Genomic DNA, 12,104 nt, shown 5'->3' with positions numbered 1-12,104 from the left:
TTCTGGGCAGAAATATTTTTATTTCCTCATAACAATGGCATTATGTGCTTAATCAGGCCACAATAAATGAATACTATAAAACACCTACCAAGTGACCAACAAAAGACTAGATAATGTAAAGTTAATATAAAAACACAAAATCTGGTACCCGAACTTCTTCAACAGTTCACAATCTAGCTATGGAAGCAAAGCTCGTACATGAAATGATCACAGAACAATTAACAGTGAAAATGTGAGACTTTGTATGGGCTTGGACAATCAAAGATCTTATGGAGTCAAATCATCAGCAGAAAAAAGCACCAGAGCTGAAAATCAGAAAGACTGAGTCTCTGTACCACCTGTGACTGTCAGGATGATGGAGAAGGAAGAAGAGGCCCATTTGTGGTAGATGATATGCTAGTCAAACCATTATCATCACAGCTCCCCTGTGGGATAGGTATTATCCCCATTCTACAGACAAGGAAACTGAGGTTTATGTCTTGGGCAAATTACTTGACCACTGTGATCTCAGTTTTTCCATTTGTAAAATAAAGGAACTAACATAAATCAATGGTTTGACCCAGAGCCTTCAAGTGGGCAGGGCCCTGGGCCAAATGTATCAAATCCTCCAGTCAAGAGCCAGATTCCCATTCCCCATGGGAAATATTTTGCTGTCATAACATCAGCACTGAGAATAGTACCTGGTATATAATGAGTGATGGGTAAAAATTTGAGGAATGAATGGATGGAACAAATGGCACATCGCAGCCAACTTTAAGGTGACTCTCATTCATGGTGGCTCATTTCCTTATATGTTTAGTAATGTTTTGTTGTTTGCTCATATTCCAGAGCTCTGAATCAATGGTTTGAAGGTGTCATTCTTCCAGAGGCGATTCATGTTTACTTCTACCAAGCCCTTGGGTATTTCCAACCCAGAAGCATTGAGAGGAGTTTCTCAGCCTGGGGTTTTCCAGACCACATAGGTAACACAAATTCAAATCCTAAACCTAATATATTCAAAAAAGACTTTTTTTTTTTTCAAGAAGAAGCCTCCTCCTTTTGCTAATGGGTGTTCTCTCCCCACCCCCAGCCCAGCCCTTCAAAGAGGTTCCAATGAAACTCCATATCCCTGAACTCTAGGTGCTTGGTATCAGCAGAGCTCCCCTGGGTGTCCCTTCCTACTCTTCCTTTTTCTCTCAGTAATGCTCACTCCTCCTCATCTTCTTTCCCACTTGTGAGTTTCTCACTGTCTTGTAATAAAGATTATAAAAGAGTGTTTTTTTTTTTTTAATGTTTATTTATTTTTGAGAGAGAGACAGCTCAAGCCAGAGAGGGGCAGATAGAGAAGGGAAGCCACAGAATCCGAAACAGGCTCCAGGCTCTGAGCTGTCAGCACACAGCCCTATGCAGGACTCAAACTCACAAACCGTTAAGATCATGACCTGAGCCGAAGTTGGACGCTTGACTGACTGAGCTGCCCAGGCACCCCAAGAGTGTTTATTTTTTAAAGTTTATTTACTTATCTTGAGAGAGGGGGTCATGAGCAGGGGAGCGGCAGAGAGAGCGGAATAGAGTGAATCCCAAGCAACCTCAGCACTGTGAGCACACAGCTCAATGCAGGACTCAATCCCATGAACTGTGAGATCATGACCAAGTCAAAATCAAGAGTCGGACCCTTAACTGACAGAGCCACCCAGGTGCCCCAAAAGGGTGATTATTTTATCTTCTCCAATATTTCTACTGGAAGTGTTTACAGCCAGAAAATTTTCCAGAATATCCAGTCAGCCTTATTTCCAGGAGGGGGAGGGGGGGGGGGCATAGTGTATCACCTACATATTCAGATGTACGTTTAGAAATCATCATTGGGGTGCCTGGGTGGCTCAGCAGGTTGAGTGTCTGGCTTCGGCTCAGGTCATGATCTTGCGGTCTGTGAGTTCAAGACCCACATCGGGCTCTGTGCTAACATCTCGGAGCCCGGAGCCTGCTTCCGATTCTGTGTCTCCCTCTCTCTCTGCCCCTCCCCCACTCATGCTCTGTCTCTCTCTGTCTCAGAAATAAATAAACATTGAAAAAAAAATTTTTTTTTAAAGAAATCATCCCCAAAGTGAGCAAGAGCTGAAACCAGGTAAGTAGTCAAAGTAGGAGATGCCTAGCATGGGGGAAACACAAGAAGCCAACAGGAGAGCAAGGCTAGGATTGGCTAGAAAGGATGCCAACCCTGAGTGTGACAAGGAAAGACCTGGACGGGCAGAGGACAAGAGGCATAAGTTTATTTCCTAATAATAAAGAGACCAACCTGAATTTAGGAAAGTAGTTCTGAAGGATGACTGGATGATAAAGAACACAACGCTTGTATGTACCACTGATTTAAAAAGATACTTCAGGAATATAGTACTATATCTAATATACAGAACTTACCAAAAAAAAAAAAATCATGACAAGCACACAGATCCAAAGTTAAATCAAATTCAAGTAGGAGATAGGGCAGAGGACAGGAGAAAGGTAGGAAATAGGGCAGTGGAAAGGAGGAGAGGAGGAGATATGGCAGTGGAAAGGATGTACAGGAAATGAGATGAAGTAGAGATTCCATTATTGGAAACAAGCTACCAGTTGTGCTGTGCTACTGGGAAGATTCTGAGCACAAGCGAAATCACGTCACGTTCTACATCAAGGAGCTGTTTCACACAGGAATTTGGTTATACAAATTGGGGAATAAATGGACCATCACCAAAGGCTTGGAAACACTTATTATTCTGATTCAATTATTACTGAATTCAAGATTTTTTATTATTATTTCCTTTTACTGTAACAATAACCATATGTAGGAAAGTTACCAGTTAGCAAAATAAAGTTCAAGGAAGCTAAATAAGGACCCACCATCACACCACCACATCTTAGCACCTACAGATGCGTATCTCCATAGATTTTCATGTAATATAACATTCTGTATATGAAATAGTTCAAAGAATTCTAAACTGAGAAATAGTGGATATGAAATGGGGTTCATCAATAAAGGTGTCTGTCTGGGTCCCTATGAGTTCTACATGTCTGCTTCCCACAAGTGTGGTTACACTAACACTAACAAGAATGAAAAGCATCAGGGAAAACTTAGTAAATTCGGAGTACTGTTGAGTAGGTGTACAAATAAAACATGAGAAAATATATGGCATGAGAAAATACACCACAGAATTTAAATCTCCACTGTGCTTCTATCCAATCAGTAGAGCAACATTTTTTCCCAGAAAAGAGTGTTACCTCAAATAATAGACACTGGGTAGCAGGAAAAACGGGTAATGATGCAAATCTTCCCTTAAACCACATTTCATTAAGGGCTATAATCATAGCTAGAGATAATGAACATGACTCTTGGGCTCAGGCAATGATTTATATCACCCATGTTCTCAGAAGGGATTCATAATCGTTTTATCAAAAGCTTGGTTTTTGAAAGAAGCAGATTAGCTCTATTTCCTTCAACTTCTTACACCACAATCTTAATATCTTAAATAAAATAGTATTTATACACCTAAATTTGGAAATAATCAGCAAGGCCAGGATGAAATAAGAAAAACTGACCAGAATTAGCAGGGAAAGAAGCTTAAACTCAACGTACTTAATGACTAATGAATATGTACTTTGTTTTAATGAATGTATTAAAAACATGACTCTCTCCAGAAAAATATTTAATTCACTTTATAAAAAGCACATACAAAATAAGTAAGATTACTTATCAACTTATAAAACAGACTTTCAAAAAGGAGAAACAGTTAAGAAAACAAAGACAGTAAAAATGTTAACAGTAAGCACAAAAAACTTGGCCTTAAGTATGCTTGCAATAAAGACAAAAGAAGACTGAGGATGGCTTATTCTTAGAAATGAAGACATTGTCTAGTTACCCAGGAAAGACAACCTTTCCCTAGTACTGAGTTCTGAAAAAATGTCAACATTAAAGTACCACAGTAGAGCCATCAAATGATGGAAAGGATAGTGTCTTTAACAACCTCACACAAATGCAGAACAGGATTTATAATTATTTCCAATAGAAAGCAAGAATAAAGGTTTGAGGTTAATGGGTAATTCAGTAAAAGCAACAGTTGAGGGCTAGGATAATATGGTCCAAAATGTACTATAGATCAAATAGACGGAGAACATGTCCTTCCCATTGTTCCTAAAAAGGATGATTCTCAAACTAGTTCATCAACAAGACTAATGGCCCTAAGGTATATACTCCATCACCCTGCCTTCCTCTGTTTACCTATGAAATGTTGCCACCTGTCCCTGTCATCCTTTTGGGCTGATGAAAGAATAAAAGCCAGGATGGGAAAAAAGAACTCAGTATTTAGGCTGGTCCTATACATAAGGAAATTAAGGCAGGGATTTCAATCTAGGAGCCCAAAGTCTGAATTACCTCTCTCAGATACCAGTAAAATGCATGGAAACAAAGGAGATTGTTTCTTTCTCCTTTTGCCTTTTTGAATATCCTTCCCAGAACATTCCCAAGCTGAGGCAGCACAACCTGGCTGTGCGGGATAAGTTCAGGAATCCTCCGGGCTTACACCAATGGGTTAACAAGGCATACAGAAATACAAAGCCATAAAATGCTCACACCAGAGTTTGGGTAAACCAGATGGCACTCCAAGAATAGGGGGGTGCAAAGACACCCCGAGAATAGGGAGGCACCTCAAAATGGGGGGGGGGAGGGAGATGAGTCCCCAAAAATAGAGAGAGAGGCAAAGGCCTGAAATAGAAATGGCGCAAAGGTGCCCAATACATAGGAACAACAAGATTAGATACTCAGGGTGAAAGCACCCCAAGTTTAGTACTATAGCAGAAAGCTGCTTTCATAGGAGAACAGAGCCAGGGTAGGTAAATTGGTGGATTGGACTATGGACCACTGCACTGCAGGCAAAGCAGCCCAGAGCAGAGATGGTTAACAAAAGAAAAGGTGGCTTATTAACCCTGAGGTTATTCCCCCTATCTGTCTCATCCCCCAGGCTGGCAAAGATAAACAGGCACGGTGCCTCCTGTCTGCTGTTAACAACCATCTACCCATCTGCTCGGCGCCCGGATTTTGTTTTATATTGACCCAAATCCCAAACGCCGTATATCTTCAAAATCCCCTTTTCCCCCTCACGTCCCCCAGTTAATGTTCCTAGTTTGTCTCTTTGTACATGCCCATCACGTTTGCAAGCCTTCTGATCTGAATAAATACAGGGCAAGGGGCTCTTGTCTTTTTCCCGGATATTACCCATCTCTCATTTTAATCCTGCATCGGCTCTTTTGCTGGCCAAAAGAGAACTTTACACTTAGAGTCTACAACACCTAGCCCCATGTGATAATCCACTTCTCTCCTAGTCACTTACCCAAAGAATTAGGAGCACGAAGGATTCAAAGTGGCTATTTTCTCTCAGACTTAACGTATCTGTTGCTGTTTCTTTTTAAATAAAATGTTTTTTAAATAAAACCCAACTAGGGGTGCCTGGGTGGCTCAGTCAGTTAAACGTCGACTTCGGCTCAGGTCATGATCTCACGGTTCATGGCCTAACAGTTCAGTCTGGGCTCGGCACTAACAGTTCAGAGCCTGGAGCCTGCTTCAGATTCTGTGTCTCCCTCTGTCTCTCTGCCCCTCCTCTGCATGCTCTCTCTCTCTCTCTCTTTCTCTCTCTCTCTCAAAAATAAATAAACATTTAAATAAAACACAACTAAATCCATTTACCCACACATCTGTCCATCTATTCATTCACTGAACAAACACCTAACTGCCCTACATCTTAGCCTCCATGCTAAGCAGTGGAGAAACTATGAATCAAACATACCCTTGACTTTCCAATTTAGATGACAAACGACAGTGTTTCTCCCAATTTAAACAGTTCAAATGTGTACTGCACAATAAGAATACACCTTTCAAATACCATTACAATGTAAGATTGTCTCCTGCAAACCTGAAGATGGCTCAAGGCCTCAAATAAAAATATCTCCAATTAATCACCCAACTCGGGCCACCTTCATAAGGCCAGCTGGGCTTTGTCCCCAAAGCCAGCAGGGACTGAGCCAACAGTTTTCATAGATACAGAGGCACTGAGGGCCATTTAAGTGGGAAATCAAACTGTGCAGGGGGTTCTTCTAGCCATGGTTTTCTCCTTTGGTGTGAAGTGGTTTTTAACTTCACTGAAGAATTTTTATAAGAACTTGGGTCTTCAGAATAAAAATAAAATCTACCTTCAGGCAGTCACTTATTCTAAAATGCTAAGAAAATGGATTCCTAGTCAAGAAAATGAAGAAAAGATTATTTTAAATAAGCAGGGAGGGTAAGGTAAAAAAAAATGACCAGTATTAAAATATCAAAAATAAAAAAGCAATAACCCCCCCAAAATACAATGGCATAAAAAGCATATTCACTAAATTAGTCATTTTATAATGTCTAAGGTTTCCTTTCTTCACACACATTATATTAGTCTTGCCTCCACAAGACTGATGTCATACTACCGTTCTAAAAATTCACACTGAGGCCTTTGAACCAACATTCAAGTTCATAAATAAGGAAATGAAAAAAGAATATATAAGAAAAACAGGCCATTTTCCTACTGAATTGTAAATTTTGATTCCCCAGTTACTGCAAAAGCCAAACTCTTACATCTACTGCATTGTACCTCCTGCCCATCCATGTAGTTAACACCACACATTAGTCTGGTCATAAGGAGGCATCACCTGACAACACCATTCTGAAGTAACAGCCGTACGATCTAGGGAACGACTTTCTAGGCAGAGAGGTTCACATTGCTAAATTCCAAGCGAAGTCAAGTATCAAGTGTTCACAGCTGTCTGCTTTGCCTGAGAAGCCCTTGGAAGAGAATGAGTAGGTCTGCTGTAGGCCTCAGTAAGAACACAGGGAGGCCCACACCATTCTAGGGACAGGGGAAGAAGACAGGCCAAGGATACTGTCCCAGTTATACTAGTGACAAGTGACTAGGCTGGGACAGGGATATTACCCATTTTCTTTTCTTTTTTGTTACAATTATCTGAAGTTAGACACTGAGGAAGTCATTTGAAACTAATTTTTGCACAATTTAAGCCATGTGTTAAAGACTCCTCATGCATACAGACAGGTTATCATACACTTAGGCTAGAAGTATTTTCTAAACATACTACTACAAACTCTGTATTATTATCTTCCCATGACATTAAGATCATAACATAAAAGAGAAGGGAGAAGAATATATCTTTCTATCAGACCTGAGGTTATCATGGAAAAATATTAAAGTAGTTTATATGTATTGTTAATGGTATCTCTTTAAAGTTTCAACTAAGTGGTAGAAAACATATCCAAAATTTAAACTCTTAACAATTATTAATTGTTCTACATTATCTACATTATCAAAAACCATGTCCAGTCCTATGAACACTACCCACCCCAGATCACCCCAGAGTCTGTGTAAAGGAAAGATGACTTCACCCACCCTAATACAGAGACTGTGATTTATGTCTGAACCTCTTAACACAATGCCCTGCAGGCAGTGGAGCTTCCAGAAGTATTTGTTCAATTTGATGTTTAAAGCGGGGGCGGGGGGGGGGGGGGGGATCAGGATCAAATAAAGACTCACTGACATCTATTACAAACAAAATAAAGTAATAAAATAGGTAAAATGATCAAGAAGAAAAAACTCTTGCTTCCAGAGCAGCTGTTCTTTTAAACCCATGATATAAAAATTTTCTCCAATTAAACCAGACAAAAAGGTTACCCAAGTAACATTTCATTTTTTCCCAAGAAAGACCAAAACAGAGGTCTTCAAGATTAAGCACTTCAATCAAGTCAATCAACACAAGCTAAAACACCATCTTTTAGTTCTAATAATAATAAAAGCATCTTCTGGATAGTGCTGGGTCGTTTACATTCAAAGTAAGAGGCCAAAAAAATCTATTTTATTCTTGATTTCCCCTCCAAACACTCCAAAACAGACTATATCAAAGCAACTGAAGGAAACGGTGAGGTGCTGAACTTGGTTCTTTCTTCACAAAGCTGCACTGTCAATACAGCTCACTGTATTATATACCAAGGCAGGACACCTTTAAGAGTCTCAAAGGAGCTGTGTAAATAGACCCTACGCCATTCCCCTAACACTGCGTCTGAAGCAAATACGGTGCAGTCCACCTGACTGACAATCAACAGATTTAAGACCCCTTCAAAGCTCTGTCATTCCACACCAGGAATGAGGAATTTAACACTAAACGAAGGGAGCCCACGCTTGCCTCTGCCTCTTGCCAAGAAGGTCCAACACAAACTAGGGCCCCAATATCAAAGGAAGTGGGGAGAGATGCAGGAATCAGGTGACAGGGCTGACAAGATGGTATGTGAGTGAAGAAAGCAGAAGTCAAGCTTGAGATGGCCCAGAAAGACCGCAGAGATTACTGCTTCCAGAAAAAAGAAAAAAGGAGTATTCCTGGTGCCCACATACCTGAGACAGTTGCAGGAAGGAGTGACTAATTTCAGGCCATCTCAGGATATCTGCATTGTGGAAGTGCACTCTCCACAGCCTGAGAATCATCCTAAGACATCCTGGCAGAAGGTCTGATATTCAAGGTGCAGAGTGACAGCTTCCACATAAAAGCCAAAAGTACTCTGCAGGCCACCAGAAGGTCAGAGTGACCAAGCCTAGTGTGACACAAGAAATGAAATCCTACACAACCCACACTGAGCTCCCCACAGAGGATACGTAGGGGTAGCTATTATTCTTGCCATGGTAGCCAAGGCCAATCCTTGCTTCTTGACCCAGCACAAACTTCCCCAATCAATCCATATACCAGCTGGCTAAAGTCTATTTGTCAATGGATTTTTCAGAACTCTAAGTAATTCTAAAGAGGTAATGTTGTTAAGTACTATCACTGCTATACAGGTTAACCCATAAAAGTCATTTTAACCCACAATGTACTTATAACACCAACAGTACTTTCCTCAATAATGCTCTTTACTGTCTATGAAGAATCTCATTTCCCCGACCTCCCTGACTGAGGGGCTGTTAAAGGTGATGTTCAGAACCAGGAAAAGCCAGGCAAACAAACACGTAGATTCTAATAACTTAGGCCCTGCCTATTTGCACAACAGAAACACCTCTGTACACTGGCAGAGGAGAAAGTGCTGCTTTCCACCTATCACTTCCCAGTTATTCCAAATTAAAAAGCACAAACACTTGGGAAGGGTATCCCAGGGCACAAGTGCTGCAAGTCGGGACCATCGAGCTGGCTTACTGCTACCTCTCTACGCCATGAGCTTAGGACCAGAGAAAAGCTGAAGCAGTCACTAATTAGGGTCGTGTTTACCCTTCCATTGTCAACTAAGAACATACTGTTTTTGTTGCTTTAGAAGAAAGGTCTCCCTAGTTCATTACAGTCATTATTCCTACTCAGTAAGAGATAATATGCTCCAATTTGAAAAGTATGTGTGAATGGCACACTCCTACACCTCCTAGCAGGGGCCCATCCACATTCAATACTTTCACAGACACAGAATGACAGTTCCTTGGAAGTCACAGGGTCTTAAATAAGCTGATAATTTATTGTCCTCCACAAAAGAACTACAAACAAGATCTTAATTAATTTGCTAACAGTTATGGCCTGTTTACTAAAATTAGCCCAAATTCCATCATTTTGCTTACTACAGGAATTTGCATAAGGCACATTTCCTTGGACCCCATCCTGGGAGAATTAGTACTGAGGAAAGTAAAATTGCCATTAAAGTAGTTGTACATCTAAGGTGGCTCCAGAAGAGCTGTCCCTAGGGACAGTGACATAGAGCTGCTGAGGGACAGAGTGGGCATAAAGAGAGAGAAAGAAAAGTTGTGACTGTGGCCATCCAGATGTCTCAACTTAGTGCTCAATTTGTACACCAATGCCAGGAGAAACAGAGCTGGTGACAGTCGGATTGGGACCTTAAAGGTCACCTTATCCAACGGCCATTCACAGGTAGAAATACGGCCAAAAACTCAGACGCTCAGCTCCTCACCATGGGTGAAAGCACTCCTGCCTCACTTCCTTCCACTGCCCACAAAAACGTCAGCACCACCATGCTTGGCAGCAGGGGTCTCCCAAAGGTCAAGTTCTGTGGTGCATGAAAGATGGGTAGGGGCACCTGGGTGGCTCAGTTGGTTAAACATCTGGCTCTTGATTTCAGCTCACGTCATGATTTCACAGTTTATGAGACCAAGTCCCATGTCTGGCTCTGCACTGACAGTGTGAAGTCTGCTTGGGATTCTCTTCCTGCCCCTCCCCTATGCACTCTCTCTCAAAATAAATAAACAAGAAGGAGAAGAAGAAGGAAGAGGAAGAGGAGGAAGAGGAGGAAGAGGAGGAGGAGGAGGAGGAGGAGGAGGAGGAGGAGGAGAAGGAGGAGGAGGAGGAGAAGGAGGAGGAGGAGGAGGAGGAGGAGGAGGAGGAGGAGAAGGAGGAGGAGGAGGAGGAGAAGGAGGAAGAGGAAGAGGAAGAGGAAGAGGAGGAGGAAGAGGAGGAGGAAGAGGAGGAGGAAGAGGAAGAGGAAGAGGAGGAGGAAGAGGAGGAGGAAGAGGAGGAGGAAGAGGAGGAGGAAGAGGAGGAGGAAGAGGAGGAGGAAGAGGAGGAGGAAGAGGAGGAGGAAGAGGAGGAGGAGGAGGAGGAGGAGGAGGAGGAGGAGGAGGAGGAGGAGGAGGAGAAAGATAGATGGGAAGGGCTAAGAGTAAAGTAACAGAAAACGCAGATGTAGATGTCCTGGGACTCTTATAGTCTGTGTGGCCCAGAAGTGGAGGAACCGTGCAGACATTCTATAACCTAGCAGTGAGTTGTGTGCCAGTGTGCAGAAGAATCAGCCTTTCTAGAACTCAGAGCACATCACCTGAAAAAGTTAGGGAAAAGTTAGGTTTCTAGTGCAGCCTAAAATTTAACCTATATATTTTTTTTCAACAAATAATTACTGAGTTCTAGCCATCTGGGAATTTACATTCTAATGGGGGAACAACAGCAAAAGGAAAGAGACAAACACTTAAGGTTCTTGCCCTTGGGGGTGAGGGCTGTGCAAAGGAGAAAACAGCCCTGTGAGGGGTGGGGAGGGAAGGTCCTCTGACAAGGGACAGCAACACAGACCAAAGAAGCGATGGAGCAGGGGTATATGCGGGACAATGAGGCAGGGAAGACTGGCACACACGAGGACGTGAAAAAAGACCGGGGGGCCACAGAGCAGAAATCGAACGGCTAGGACGAGGTTTAGGCGGGGCCCTGTCGGCACAGAAGGGAGCTCATCTCTATCTTGACGGGGCGGGGCCTCTGAACGGTACCAAGCAGCAGACTGAAACGGTCCAGCTTTCACGTCAAGACTGCCGGATGGGGACAGAGTGAAAGCGGAAAGGACAGGCAGGAGGTTGCAGCGATCCAGGGGCGAGGCGATGGTGCCTGAAGGAAGCTGCTCACTCGTGAGAGGGAGGAGAGAGCAGCCTGGGGCTGAGCTGTGGAGTTGGAACCAACAGAACTTCTGAGGAACTAGATGAGGGAGCGGAAATGGAGGCGTGGCTGCCTTGTGTGGGAAAAGGGGATAATCACACTAAAATGAGGTGTTGGCACGGCCCACACTCCGTCTCTGCCGAGACTGTATTCCCACTTACTAGCCGAGGGGCCCTGAGTGCTGTGGGAAGTAACTTCGTCTCTCTGCTTCAGAGTCTGACATTACCAGTCAGGGAGAGTAAGAGAATCTACCTCACGGATTTACTGAGAATCCAATGAGTTAGTATCTGTAACATACTTAAAACAGTGCCTGGCACACAGTAGGAGCTATACAATTCTATTCTTATTACTATTCTCATCACCTACTTCATGGTACTGTTGTTAGGACTAAATAGACTGAGTTTAAGGAAGTGCCTGGCACATTAATTCTCTCAATAAACGTCGGCTCTTATTGCTATCATCATGAATGATTCCCAGTCGGTGGCAATAATTGAGGTGAAGAACAGAATGGAGAGGGGGCTGCTGCGAAAAGGTCCAGAGGGCCTGTGGAAGAGGTTCCATTTGGTGTGTTAATTCTGCAGTGTCCATGAGGCATTCAAATGTCTAGGTCAAGTGTGTCGCTGGACATGAATCTGAACCTCAGAGGAAAAGTCTGGAGTTGAGATATT

General features: G+C 42.6%; 1 protein-coding gene across 4 annotated transcripts in view; it reads right to left on the bottom strand.

Moving 5' to 3' along the window:
* TULP4 (TUB like protein 4) overlaps positions 1–12,104 on the bottom strand; it is a 242,909-nt gene that overhangs the window by 200,989 nt on the left and 29,816 nt on the right. The gene's annotated exons all lie outside the window — the stretch shown is intronic.

The sequence above is a fragment of the Panthera onca genome, chromosome B2 (genome assembly GCF_046562875.1).
Source record: "Panthera onca isolate mPanOnc1 chromosome B2, mPanOnc1 haplotype 2, whole genome shotgun sequence".
Lineage (NCBI taxonomy): Eukaryota > Metazoa > Chordata > Mammalia > Carnivora > Felidae > Panthera > Panthera onca.
The sequence above is the reverse complement of the archived record's forward strand: the minus strand, read 5'-3'. Positions and strand labels throughout refer to the sequence as shown.